The sequence below is a fragment of the Drosophila suzukii genome (assembly GCF_043229965.1).
Source record: "Drosophila suzukii chromosome 2 unlocalized genomic scaffold, CBGP_Dsuzu_IsoJpt1.0 scf_2c, whole genome shotgun sequence".
NCBI lineage: Eukaryota > Metazoa > Arthropoda > Insecta > Diptera > Drosophilidae > Drosophila > Drosophila suzukii.
The window spans coordinates 9,107,444-9,118,334 of NW_027255896.1; the positions used below are offsets into that span (position 1 = coordinate 9,107,444).

Sequence of the window (10,891 nt, forward strand, 5' to 3'; positions counted from 1 at the left end):
TCCCAACTACGGAATGCAATCGGTAGATTGGTTCCACTTTTTATAATATCATACATTTTAATTTTCGTTGAATCGCTGGGTGTTATATGAGGAATTTTCCATGTAATATTAGTCATATTGAGATGATATTTTCCGACTAATTGTGCATTCTCAAATTTATCTTGCTCAAGTACATCATTAAAATTTTTTGATATTAATAGTACTAGTTCATGTTTACAATTTAATAATACTTTTTTGAAATCTTCAGCAAATCCAAGTAGGTTTTTAAGGGGTATTGAAAAGTTGAAGTGGGGGGTTAAATTGAAAACGGGTCCTCCACTCCATCCAGAATTGTAAAGTCTCTTGCTTTCAAATTGATTTAAAGGAACAAAGTTTTTTATTGTAGAAGTAATACCACTAAATCTTGTTCTATCTATTTCAACACCATTGATTTCATAGCGTATTTCATCTAAAAAGTATGCCATACAATTATTTCTCATTCTCGCAATAACATTTTGAGTTTCTACCGCTCCCCCTTCCTTAATTAGGGTAATATCTCCTTGAAAATTTAGAAGACTCTCATGGGGGAGTACATATAAATCTTGATTTTGGATTGTAATTCTTATCTCATCATTTGGTTTAAATGATTGTTGATAGGGTTGATAGCTGTGATATTCCTTCTTTGATATACTTTCATCAGAGAAAGGTCCCGTACTGCCAATATTTCATTCAACCCCATGACTTTAGTTAAACTCGCACTTTGAAGCCCAATGATTTAAGAATTAACTTATTTTTTAATGTAAGTGTGTGTCTTTTTGGTTTCGATCCTCTTCCTATAACTTTATGTTTTAAAGTGTGCTGATGATGGTAGGTATCACCTCTTTTATTGTATATAATCATTGTATTAATCTTAAGTGTAAACGAATTGTATAGTTTTCACCGCGTAAATTTATTAATTCACCGTTCTGATCAGTTATGTGAATAGAGAATGTACTTATTTCTCTAGTGTTGACTGGTAAGTAAATAAGATTGTGTGGTGTGATATTCATTTTATAGCCTGGTGGAACATTAATTCCAAATTCGTATAATGAATGATCTTGTCTACTATCAATATATGAGCCGCTGACAATATTACATACTAAGCGTATTGTGTTTATTTTTAAAATGTTGACAGGTTGATCAGATATATATGTTTTTTTCAAGTCGGGGTAAATTATTTTTTTATTGAAACCAAGCAATTGTCCAATGGAGTTGTTTCTATTAAAATAAATAGGTTCCTTGGTAGTTGTAATATGAACTTGAAGTGTGTTATTATTACTCTCCATTTGAAATGTTTTCTCAAGATCATAATCTTTTAGTTTATTTTTTAGAAAATCATAAATATCATTGAGTTCATATGACCCGATTGGAAGTTGAATTACTTTATCACCAATATGAAATAGATTATTATTTATATCAACATTGGGTATAGAGTTGTACATATGAAAGTCAATGAGTGCACACTCATATTCACCATTTGTCAGTTCAATGGGTGGGAAATAAGAAATGTTTGTAATGGGTTCATTACCATTTAATGTAAGAGTGAATGATCTACTCATTTTGGGGTCTAATAATGTACTGTGAAAATATAGCTTACAGAATGAAACTTATATTCTCAAATAATTATAAATTCATTAAAACCCTTCCTGTATCTTCCCTTTTCCATATCGTTATCTTTACTTATTATGAGGAATCCGTATTTATCACTCCAACACTTTTGACAAATTTTCATAAATGAATCATAGGACATATCAGTATTTACATGATCACGATATATATGATGCATATTTAAATCATCTTGTTTAAACATTATAATCATATTCGCGTTATCACGTATTAGATGTTTTGGAATATGAGTATATGTTTGGCATAGGTAAAAAGAATCTATATTTTTATGACGCCCCATACAGAAATATGAACGAATGTTGTTTTGTTTTTCACAAGCAACATCATCAAAAATCATAATAGAGTTTTCTTTAGCCTTAGCGGGTGGTAAAACTTCAGCATTTTGTGAGAACGTATAATATCCCATTCCCTTTATCGGTTTAATTAGTTTCTCTAAATACTCATACTTTGGTTGATATAAACTCTTTGAGAATACATATATATTCTCAAATTTTAGCCCGTTTGGACTTTCAATAAGGCTGAGCATAACATTTGTTTTTCCACAGTTTGAGGGACCGACAACCAATGCTCTTATTGTATTGGGTAATAAAGAACTATGTCGTGGAACTGAATTTGTTAATGAATGATCACCACCCTCGATATTTCTAACACAGATTTCTTGTTTTTGACGTATTAAACGCATATTCACGTGTGTAATGTACTTCATTCGATGAGAAATGCTCCTTGATTAAACATTATATAAAATGGGTAAAAGTTTTTATAATTGTTGCAGTCAGAGTTCAAACTTGAAACGAGGTAGTGGTATTATCAACAAAATAATTAACACACTTCCATTTGAAGTACATATTCCTGGTTATAATTTTTGTGGACCTGGAACAAAGCTAAAACAAAGGTTGGAGCGCGGTGATCGTGGGATAAATCAATTGGATGAAGCTTGTAGAGTACATGATATTGCATATTCACAATATAAGGATCTAGCTGATCGACATAAGGCTGACGCAGTACTAATAAATAAAGCGTGGGAACGTGTTGGTTCAAAAGATAGTAGTATTGCAGAGAAAACAGCAGCATACTTGATTACAAATATTATGAAAACAAAAAAGAAATTCGGAATGGGTGTGAAAAAGGGAACAAAGAGAAAGTGTAAGAAAAGGAAATCAAAGGTAAAGAGTTTTTCAAATGTTATCCAAACAGGAATGCGGGCATTGAAAACTCGGAAGCCACTAGATCTAATGAGTGCGATTAAGGTTGCACGTAAAGCAGTCAATAAATCAATTGGCAGAAATAAAAAAAAAATTAAGATTCCTCGTATTATTAATGTACCGAAAATTGGTGGTTTTTTACCTATTGTACCCATTTTGACTGCACTAAGTGCATTAGGTAGTCTCGCCTCTGGTAGTGCAGCTATTGCTAAAACTATTAATAATGCAAATATGGGGAAAAAACAATTAGAAGAGAGTAAGCAACATAATAAGAAAATTTAAAGTATTAAGGTGGGTGAAGGTATGTTTCTTAAACCTTATAGAAAAGGTTATGGATTATATCTTAATCCATTTAGAGGAAATCCAAAAAACTAATTACTAAGCTACCTAAAAAACCTCTTTCAAATTTCGAAATTTTGAATTTTGCTCAAAAGTACATTCCACATTTCCGAGGTGTGTTTATGAGAGACTCACTGCCCAAATCTCCTTGGAGAGAAGAGTCAGGAATTATAAACCTAGATGATAGTTCATCAAATGGTACACATTGGGTAGCTTATAACAAAAATAAAAAAAGTATACATTACTTTGATAGTTTTGGAAATTTACAACCCCCAAAAGAAATTGTGAAATACTTGGGGAATAACATTAACTATAACTATGAGAGAAAACAAGACTTAAATAGTACCAACTGTGGACACCTGTCCCTCCAATTCTTACTCTCTCTATCCCACCCTAACTTTTACACTATGATCAAGTAATTTCTCTATGATTCTTGAAACCCACCCTATTTACATGCTATCCACTATGATTGGTCGATGCTAAATCAAGAATGAGAGAGAACAGGGAGGGTTAGTTTACCTCAAGGTATAAAAACTCGATCAAAAGTTATTCTAACACACATTTAAAAACCACCTGCAAACAGTCTCAACCTAAAAGTTTCAAGCTAAAACGTTCTCAGCCTAAAGTTTCAACCTAAAAAATCTTGCAATCATCAAAATCAACAACAATAAGAACAACATAAAAAACAGTTAAAACAGTAAAACAACAACAACAATTAAAACAGATACAACTGCTAAAAACAGCTGAAAACAACAACAAAACAGCTACATCCGCTAAAAAACAACTAAAATTAACAACAAAAACAGCTACAACTGCTAAAAACAGGTAAATTAAACAACAAAAAACAGCTACAACTGCTAAAAACAGGTAAATTAAACAACAAAAAACAGCTACAACTGCTAAAATAACAACTAAAATCAACAACAAAAACAGGTAAAAGCAACAAAAACAACGAAAACAACTACAAGAAGAAACAACTACAAATGGTCAATCCGGGAATGATGAAAGTACTCAAGGAGTTTAATGGTAACGCACCAAAACCTCTCTTAACAAAGGCGAAGATGGAATCGGAGGTGTGCTCAACGTAAGAAAACCAGCTTTGGGATGGCCCTCACTCTTGAACTTGAAGAGTATATGCTGTACTTGCCGGAACGATACTCAACTTTAGAGGATTCAACAATTGATTATATAAAAGATAATCTTTTTTGTATTATTAAAAAGAAGGATAACAATCTCTATTTAGAATTAAATAAAGCTTAAAATGTTTTCATTTTTAATATTATTAATGTATCTATTTTGATAAATAAAAATAAAAATAAAAATAAAAATAAAATTTCATAAAACTCAAACTCAAACCCTTTGTTATAAATATTTCAATTATAGTACATTTTGCCCAGTAGCACATGAGTATCAGAGAAAACGACAACAATGAAGCGTAAACTTTTAGAACAGTTGACGAAAAGTAGAAATTCATTAAAAAGAAAATTTGATGAATTGAAACAAATAAAAAATGAGAACGTATCAAATTTGGAGGAAACTTTTAAACCTATTACAGAACCTTTACATGAATTACTCACTGAAAATAAAAAATTGAATAAAAAGGAATATATTAATGATACACATGATATTAAGACTAAGTTCAAGAAAGAGAATATAAGAGTACCTAAAAGTAAAAAAGAAAAAAGGGAACACGAGAGAGTAATCGAAAGTGATAGTGAGAGTGATGCTTATGTTGATGCTTTTTCACGACAGTCTCTTATAGATGAATCTGATGTTTCACAACAGTCTCTTATAGATGAATCCGATGTTTCACAACAACCTCACACAGATGATTTAAATGAAAGTGTATATGAAGAAACCGGGGTGAAGTACAATCTCAACATTAATCAGTTAAAGCAAGAAAAGATTTTAGACAATAGTTATGGACCAAGAGAAGAAAATAATATTTTAATGTTGGGTAATACAACACTTAAAATTAAAAAAAATTTGATGGAATTAGGAAGTGGAAATTTATGGACTCTATCACCAGGTCTATACTCTTTAATTTTTCATAATAGTCCTAAGGATTATACTAAGAACGATTTAGAATCATATAAAAACATTTTAATTGAAACAAGTGCTCACAAAAGAAACTATCAACCAGATGGTCAAGTAAAGGGGAATCGTTCTAAAAAATATTCTTCAATTATTAAACCATTAATATCATCTTCAGTAAATGAAGAACATACTGGTTCTGGGTATATGAGACTACAAAAAATACCACCAAACTATGTATATTGGGATAATGTTAATGAACTTGTTGAAAGATTGCAACTCTTAATGGCATCGAGAGCTGCTGGTAATAATAACCATACTAATGAAATTCTTTCAATAATAGAAGAATTGCGGGAAGCAAAAATAATATATTAATAAAATAGAAAACATTTTCTCATTTTGTTTAATAGTAAAATGTCTATTGACAAGTTTGGTCACTTTTCAAATGATAGAGATTTTTCCTTGCTTTTCAAAAGGGAAGTTGAGAGTCTTACAGGTATATATATAGACACTGATGGTCACATAAATGTTCAGAAAAAAAGAATTAAAAACTCTTCAAAACCAATAAATGGAAATGATTTGGCTATTAAATTGTATGTTGATGATAAAATTAATGAAGCGAAATCACATCAAATGGAAACTATAACTAAATCATTTCAACTACGAAATAAAAGAGTATCAGAGCTGGAAAGTAAAGTAATAAAAATGATAACTCAAATGGAGTATATACATAATTCAATAAAAGAGTTTGTTGATAAATTGGAAAATTTTAACAAATTCATACACCAACATTTAAAAAAACCTCCACCAATCATTCGTTCTGATCAGACACAAATAGATGGAATAACACTTCGGAAAAGTCCATTTGCACATCGTGTAAACGAAGAAGAAGTTTTAACAATTAATGTGGATCATACATAAATATACCACTCTTTCATTATTTATTTTATAATTAAAATGTCAGTTGATAAGTTTGGTTGTTTTTTAAATGAGAAAGAGTACCCAAGAGATATAACAAAAGGTCTAGAAAAATTTCAAAGTATACTTAATGATTATGATGGACATTTAAATGTTCAGAGGAAACGATTTAAAAATTCCCTACCCCCCATTCATGAAAATGATATTGCAACAAAGATTTATATTGATGATGAAATAAGTAAAGTAGTACAGAATACATCTAATGAAATTTCTAAGCAACTGCAGAAACAACAAATCTTTAGATTAAGACCTCGAATCAATAATATTGAGGGAAAAGTGAGTGAAATTTCTAAAAAATTGGAATTTCTCATGAAAACTTTTAATAAGGTAGTGGAGGATATAAATGAAATAGAAAGTAACATTTTCAATTATATAATTGCACCAACCTCAGTTTTAAAAGGTGAAACTGAATCTTTAGAGAAGAAACCATTTATACCAGATAAAATAAAGCTATGAGTAAACGAGATATTATAAATGAGTTACATCGCCCATCATTCAAGAATTTCCCAAGACGTAGAGTTATAGTAAAGGGTATTAATGATTTATGGCAGGCTGATTTGGTTGAAATGGGGGCATATGCATCATCAAATAAGGGGTATAGGTATTTGTTAACAGTAATAGATACATTTTCTAAATATGGATGGGGTGAAGCAATAAAATCAAAAAATGCAGATGAAGTTACAAAAGCAATGGAAAAAATAATGAAATCTGGTCGTGGAGTACCAAAGAACTTACAAACAGATAATGGAAATGAATTCTATAATAAACAATTTAGAGAATTGATGAAAAGATATGAAATTAATCATTACTCAACATTTAGTACTCTTAAAGCATCTATTGTGGAACGTTTTAATAAAACAATAAAAGAACTTATGTGGCGTGAGTTTAGTTTTAATGGAAAATATACTTGGCTTCAAATATACAAAGAGTTGATTAATAATTATAATAACAGGAAGCATAGAACGATTAAAATGAAGCCTATTGACGTCAATGCTAAAAATGAAAAACAGATTTTGATGAGATCATACAATCATCTAAAAATATTTACAAATGGGGACTTTAAAGAGGGGGATCATGTACGAATAAGTAAATATAAACATGTCTTTGAAAAAGGCTATACCCCAAACTGGACAACGGAAATTTTTCGAATTCGGAAAGTACAAAATACATCCCCCACCACATATTTACTTGAGGACTTGAAGGGTGATCCAGTACAAGGTGGTTTCTATAAACAAGAAATTAAAAAAACAAAATTCCCTAATACTTATCTTGTTGAAATGATTGTGAAACAAAAAGGTGATTATGTGCTTGTGCGTTGGCTAGGCTTTTCAAAATCAGAAGATAGTTGGATTCATAAAAACGAAATTCTATAAAGAACAAGTGGAAGCATAGAACAATTAAAATGTAGGCATTGACGTCAATGCGTGAAAATAAATGATGTTTCTTCTTCACAAGCACGCAATTCCTATTTATAAACGGAACGGAACTTGATTATGAGCTTGTGCGTTGGCTAGACTAAAAGAGTATATACAGATAAGAATTTTGGGTGGAACTTGATTATGTGCTTGTGCGTTGGGTAGGCCTTTCAAAATCAGAAGATAGTTGGATTTATAAAAACGAAATTCTATAAAGAACAATAAAAATGTAGACATTGACGTCAATGCGTGAAATAAATTATGTTTCTTCACAATCACGCAATTCCTATTTATAAAGTGTGAAGAAAAGCATGTACAGATAAGAATTTGAACAGAACGTTACATATTTATATATACAAATCTGGAGGGTATAAAGGCGGAAGAATTTCAAAAAGTGTTCAGTTTCCATCTATTCGTTCACGCAACTCAATTTCGGATCGTTTGCTTATTCATTCGATAGTTCGTTTGTTCGATTGTCAAAAAAAACAAAATCAAAATTAAAATGACGGTTTTTATAATATTTTTTGTGATACTTTCCCTCTTTAATCCGATGGTGAAAATGGTACCACTCCCCAATGAAATGACTTTAATTGAAAACCCATCGACTTCCAATAATTCGATTGGGTTATTTATCAATGTTCCAAAACTAAAAAAAATCATTAAAATTGACTTAAAATTTGAGATCCTAGAGGACAGTCATATTTTTATGGATCTCATAAACAAGACAAGTGATGAAAGTGAGAAACCAAACTTAAAAAGTGAACTCGATACTAAAATATTTAATGCTATTAATGGTAGCATTAATGAAAAAGACTTAACAATAAGTACAAGTGCAAGTACAGTTGAAGAAGAAACTACTAAATCAACATCTACTACAAGTACATCTACCTCAACTACAACAAGTGAAACTACACCTACAATGAGAAGGGGAATTCTGGAGGAGGAGGAGAAGGAAGAAACAACAACTACAACAGCAGCAACTACATTAAAAAAAGAACTTCTGGAAGAAGATACAACAAAAACAGCTACATCAACAACTACAACCCCAACCAATCTTTTTGATTTTAATAGCGAAAATGAAAGTGTTGATCACATAGAAAATAAAAACATAGGAGAAGAAAAATCAGAAAAAATTGATATGGGTATAATTGATAGTGAGAGAGAATTTGAAAACGTAAGTCGAGCACCAACATTTAGTAATACGTCACAAGAATTAGTGTTGGGGATCAGTGATAGTGATACAGAATTTGAAAGTGTAAGTCGGGTTCCAATAAAAAGGAACACTACTCATAAATTAAAAAGCACTGAAAACATACACAACTCTCAAATCGAATTCACAAAGAGAGGTATAATTGAGAATTTTAAGCAAAAATTAGTTGAAAATGAAAGGAGAATAGGAGGGCATATGGATTTGGGAAGAAGGGGTCTAAACAGATTCTTTACCATCCAATACAAAACTGCTACAGTAGGAGTTAAATGTCATTACAATAATATATATAGAAGAACACATTCTAGGCGAAGTTTAAGTAAATCTAAGCGTATTAATTTAAAATATTTATCTAATCGCCACCGCCATCAAAAATCTAAACGCAATACTAATACCCCCTTAGCAACTTTAAGAATAAATTGTTTTGAATTTGCAGAAGTTTTATCCCAAACAGTAATTAATGCAGAGAGACGAAAAGATAGGATTGTCTATGAAAAAATATCAAAGGATGCTGATCTTGTCTCCAAACAAGAGAGTAAAAGAGAAGAGATAGAAGAAGAAGAAACAGGTTATCTTAGTGATGGTCCACAAATCCAAGAAATTGAAATAGAGGAAGCAGAAAGAATTAATGGGATATATTTAAGAAAGATAAATTTAGCAGCTCAAATGATGCTTGAATATTTAAATAAAAAAGAAAGTCAGATTAGCACAGATAAAATATCAATTAACGATATTAACGATTTCAAAATAACTAATAGTGATATTATATCATAATCTGATTGAGTAGGGAAATATGTTTGTTTTTACAGAATATAAAAATAGAAGATGAAAATAATAATTCGAGTAAATTAAAAAAAGGTGAGTTTAATATATATATATATATTTATATATAATTTTATATACTAATATATATATATATATATATTTTCAGAACTCCAAAACATAAATAAAAAAGTTGAAAATAATATTTCGGATGGAGCTCAAAAAGGTTGGTTAAATACATATAAAATAATATTTGTATATATATATATATATAGTAAAATATTTATATTTTCAGAACTCCAAAACATTAATAAAAAAGAGGATGGCAAATTTTCTCATAATTTGTATGGTGATGACGATGATGATGATGATGATGACCATGATACAATCCTTTATGATGATGAAAATCCGGAACCATGTATTCCAAGATCATCTAGTGAGGATGAAACTATTCTTGTTGAGGGTGGTATAGATAACTATGTTCAAACTATACCGTTTAATTTAGATGAAGATAATGATAAATACATTAAATCAATTCCTTTAAGTAATGATGACAATAAAGTATATAGATTACAGGGTGGTATAGATAACTATAAACAAACTGTACCACTAAATATAGAAGAAAGTAAACAAATTGAATGTAATTCAAAGAAAATATTGTAATTCTTCTGTTAAATTCAAATTTTCATGTTCTGTTAATTCTCATAAATTTTAACATTACCCTGTAAGTAAAAGCGATGTTTGTTCTGTTAAATAAAAATTTTATAATAATAATATTGTGAATTGTAATATTTGGTTTATACATTACCTTACATTTTACCCTTTAAATAAAGAAGCGTTGTTTGTTCTGTCTTATTTACAATTATAGAGTACATTTATTCATTTTTTTTTACAATCTAGTAAATTTAATTCTAGTTCTGTATAAAACATTTCAAATTCACATTCATATATATTTTTGTGAAATTTTTCTATTTCATTCTCTTGATAATTATTTCTACTAGAACAATTCTCTATTTCTTTTATTCTTTGTTCATAAACATAAATATTTGAATCCATTTCATTAAGTTTATTTTCTAATCTTTTTTCATCTATTTTATAATGGCCATATTGTAGTGTATTAATTTTATTGTCTTGTATAAGAACCTTTGTGTCTTTATGACTGAGAACTACTTTTTTACATTTAATTGTTGATAAAAGATGATTTTTAGATCTAATCATTGACATAGAGCCTACCACTTCCTCTTCCGAAAACAAACATTTTTTAAAACTATTAAAAGTTAGTTGATCTATTGCACTTCTTTTAACACCCT

The 10,891-nt window shown here is 29.8% G+C and overlaps 2 long non-coding RNA genes across 2 annotated transcripts; both read left to right on the top strand.

The window, feature by feature from the left end:
* Nucleotides 1-3,894: 3,894 nt before the first annotated feature.
* Nucleotides 3,895-4,518, top strand: LOC139354224 (uncharacterized). Its single transcript, XR_011605374.1, has 2 exons — nucleotides 3,895-4,010; nucleotides 4,053-4,518. It is a non-coding gene; the product is annotated as an uncharacterized lncRNA (long non-coding RNA).
* A 3,962-nt stretch (nucleotides 4,519-8,480) lies between these two features.
* LOC136117423 (uncharacterized) lies at nucleotides 8,481-10,347 on the top strand. Its single transcript, XR_011605413.1, has 3 exons — nucleotides 8,481-9,677; nucleotides 9,751-9,807; nucleotides 9,877-10,347. It is a non-coding gene; the product is annotated as an uncharacterized lncRNA (long non-coding RNA).
* The last annotated feature ends 544 nt before the right edge of the window (nucleotides 10,348-10,891 follow it).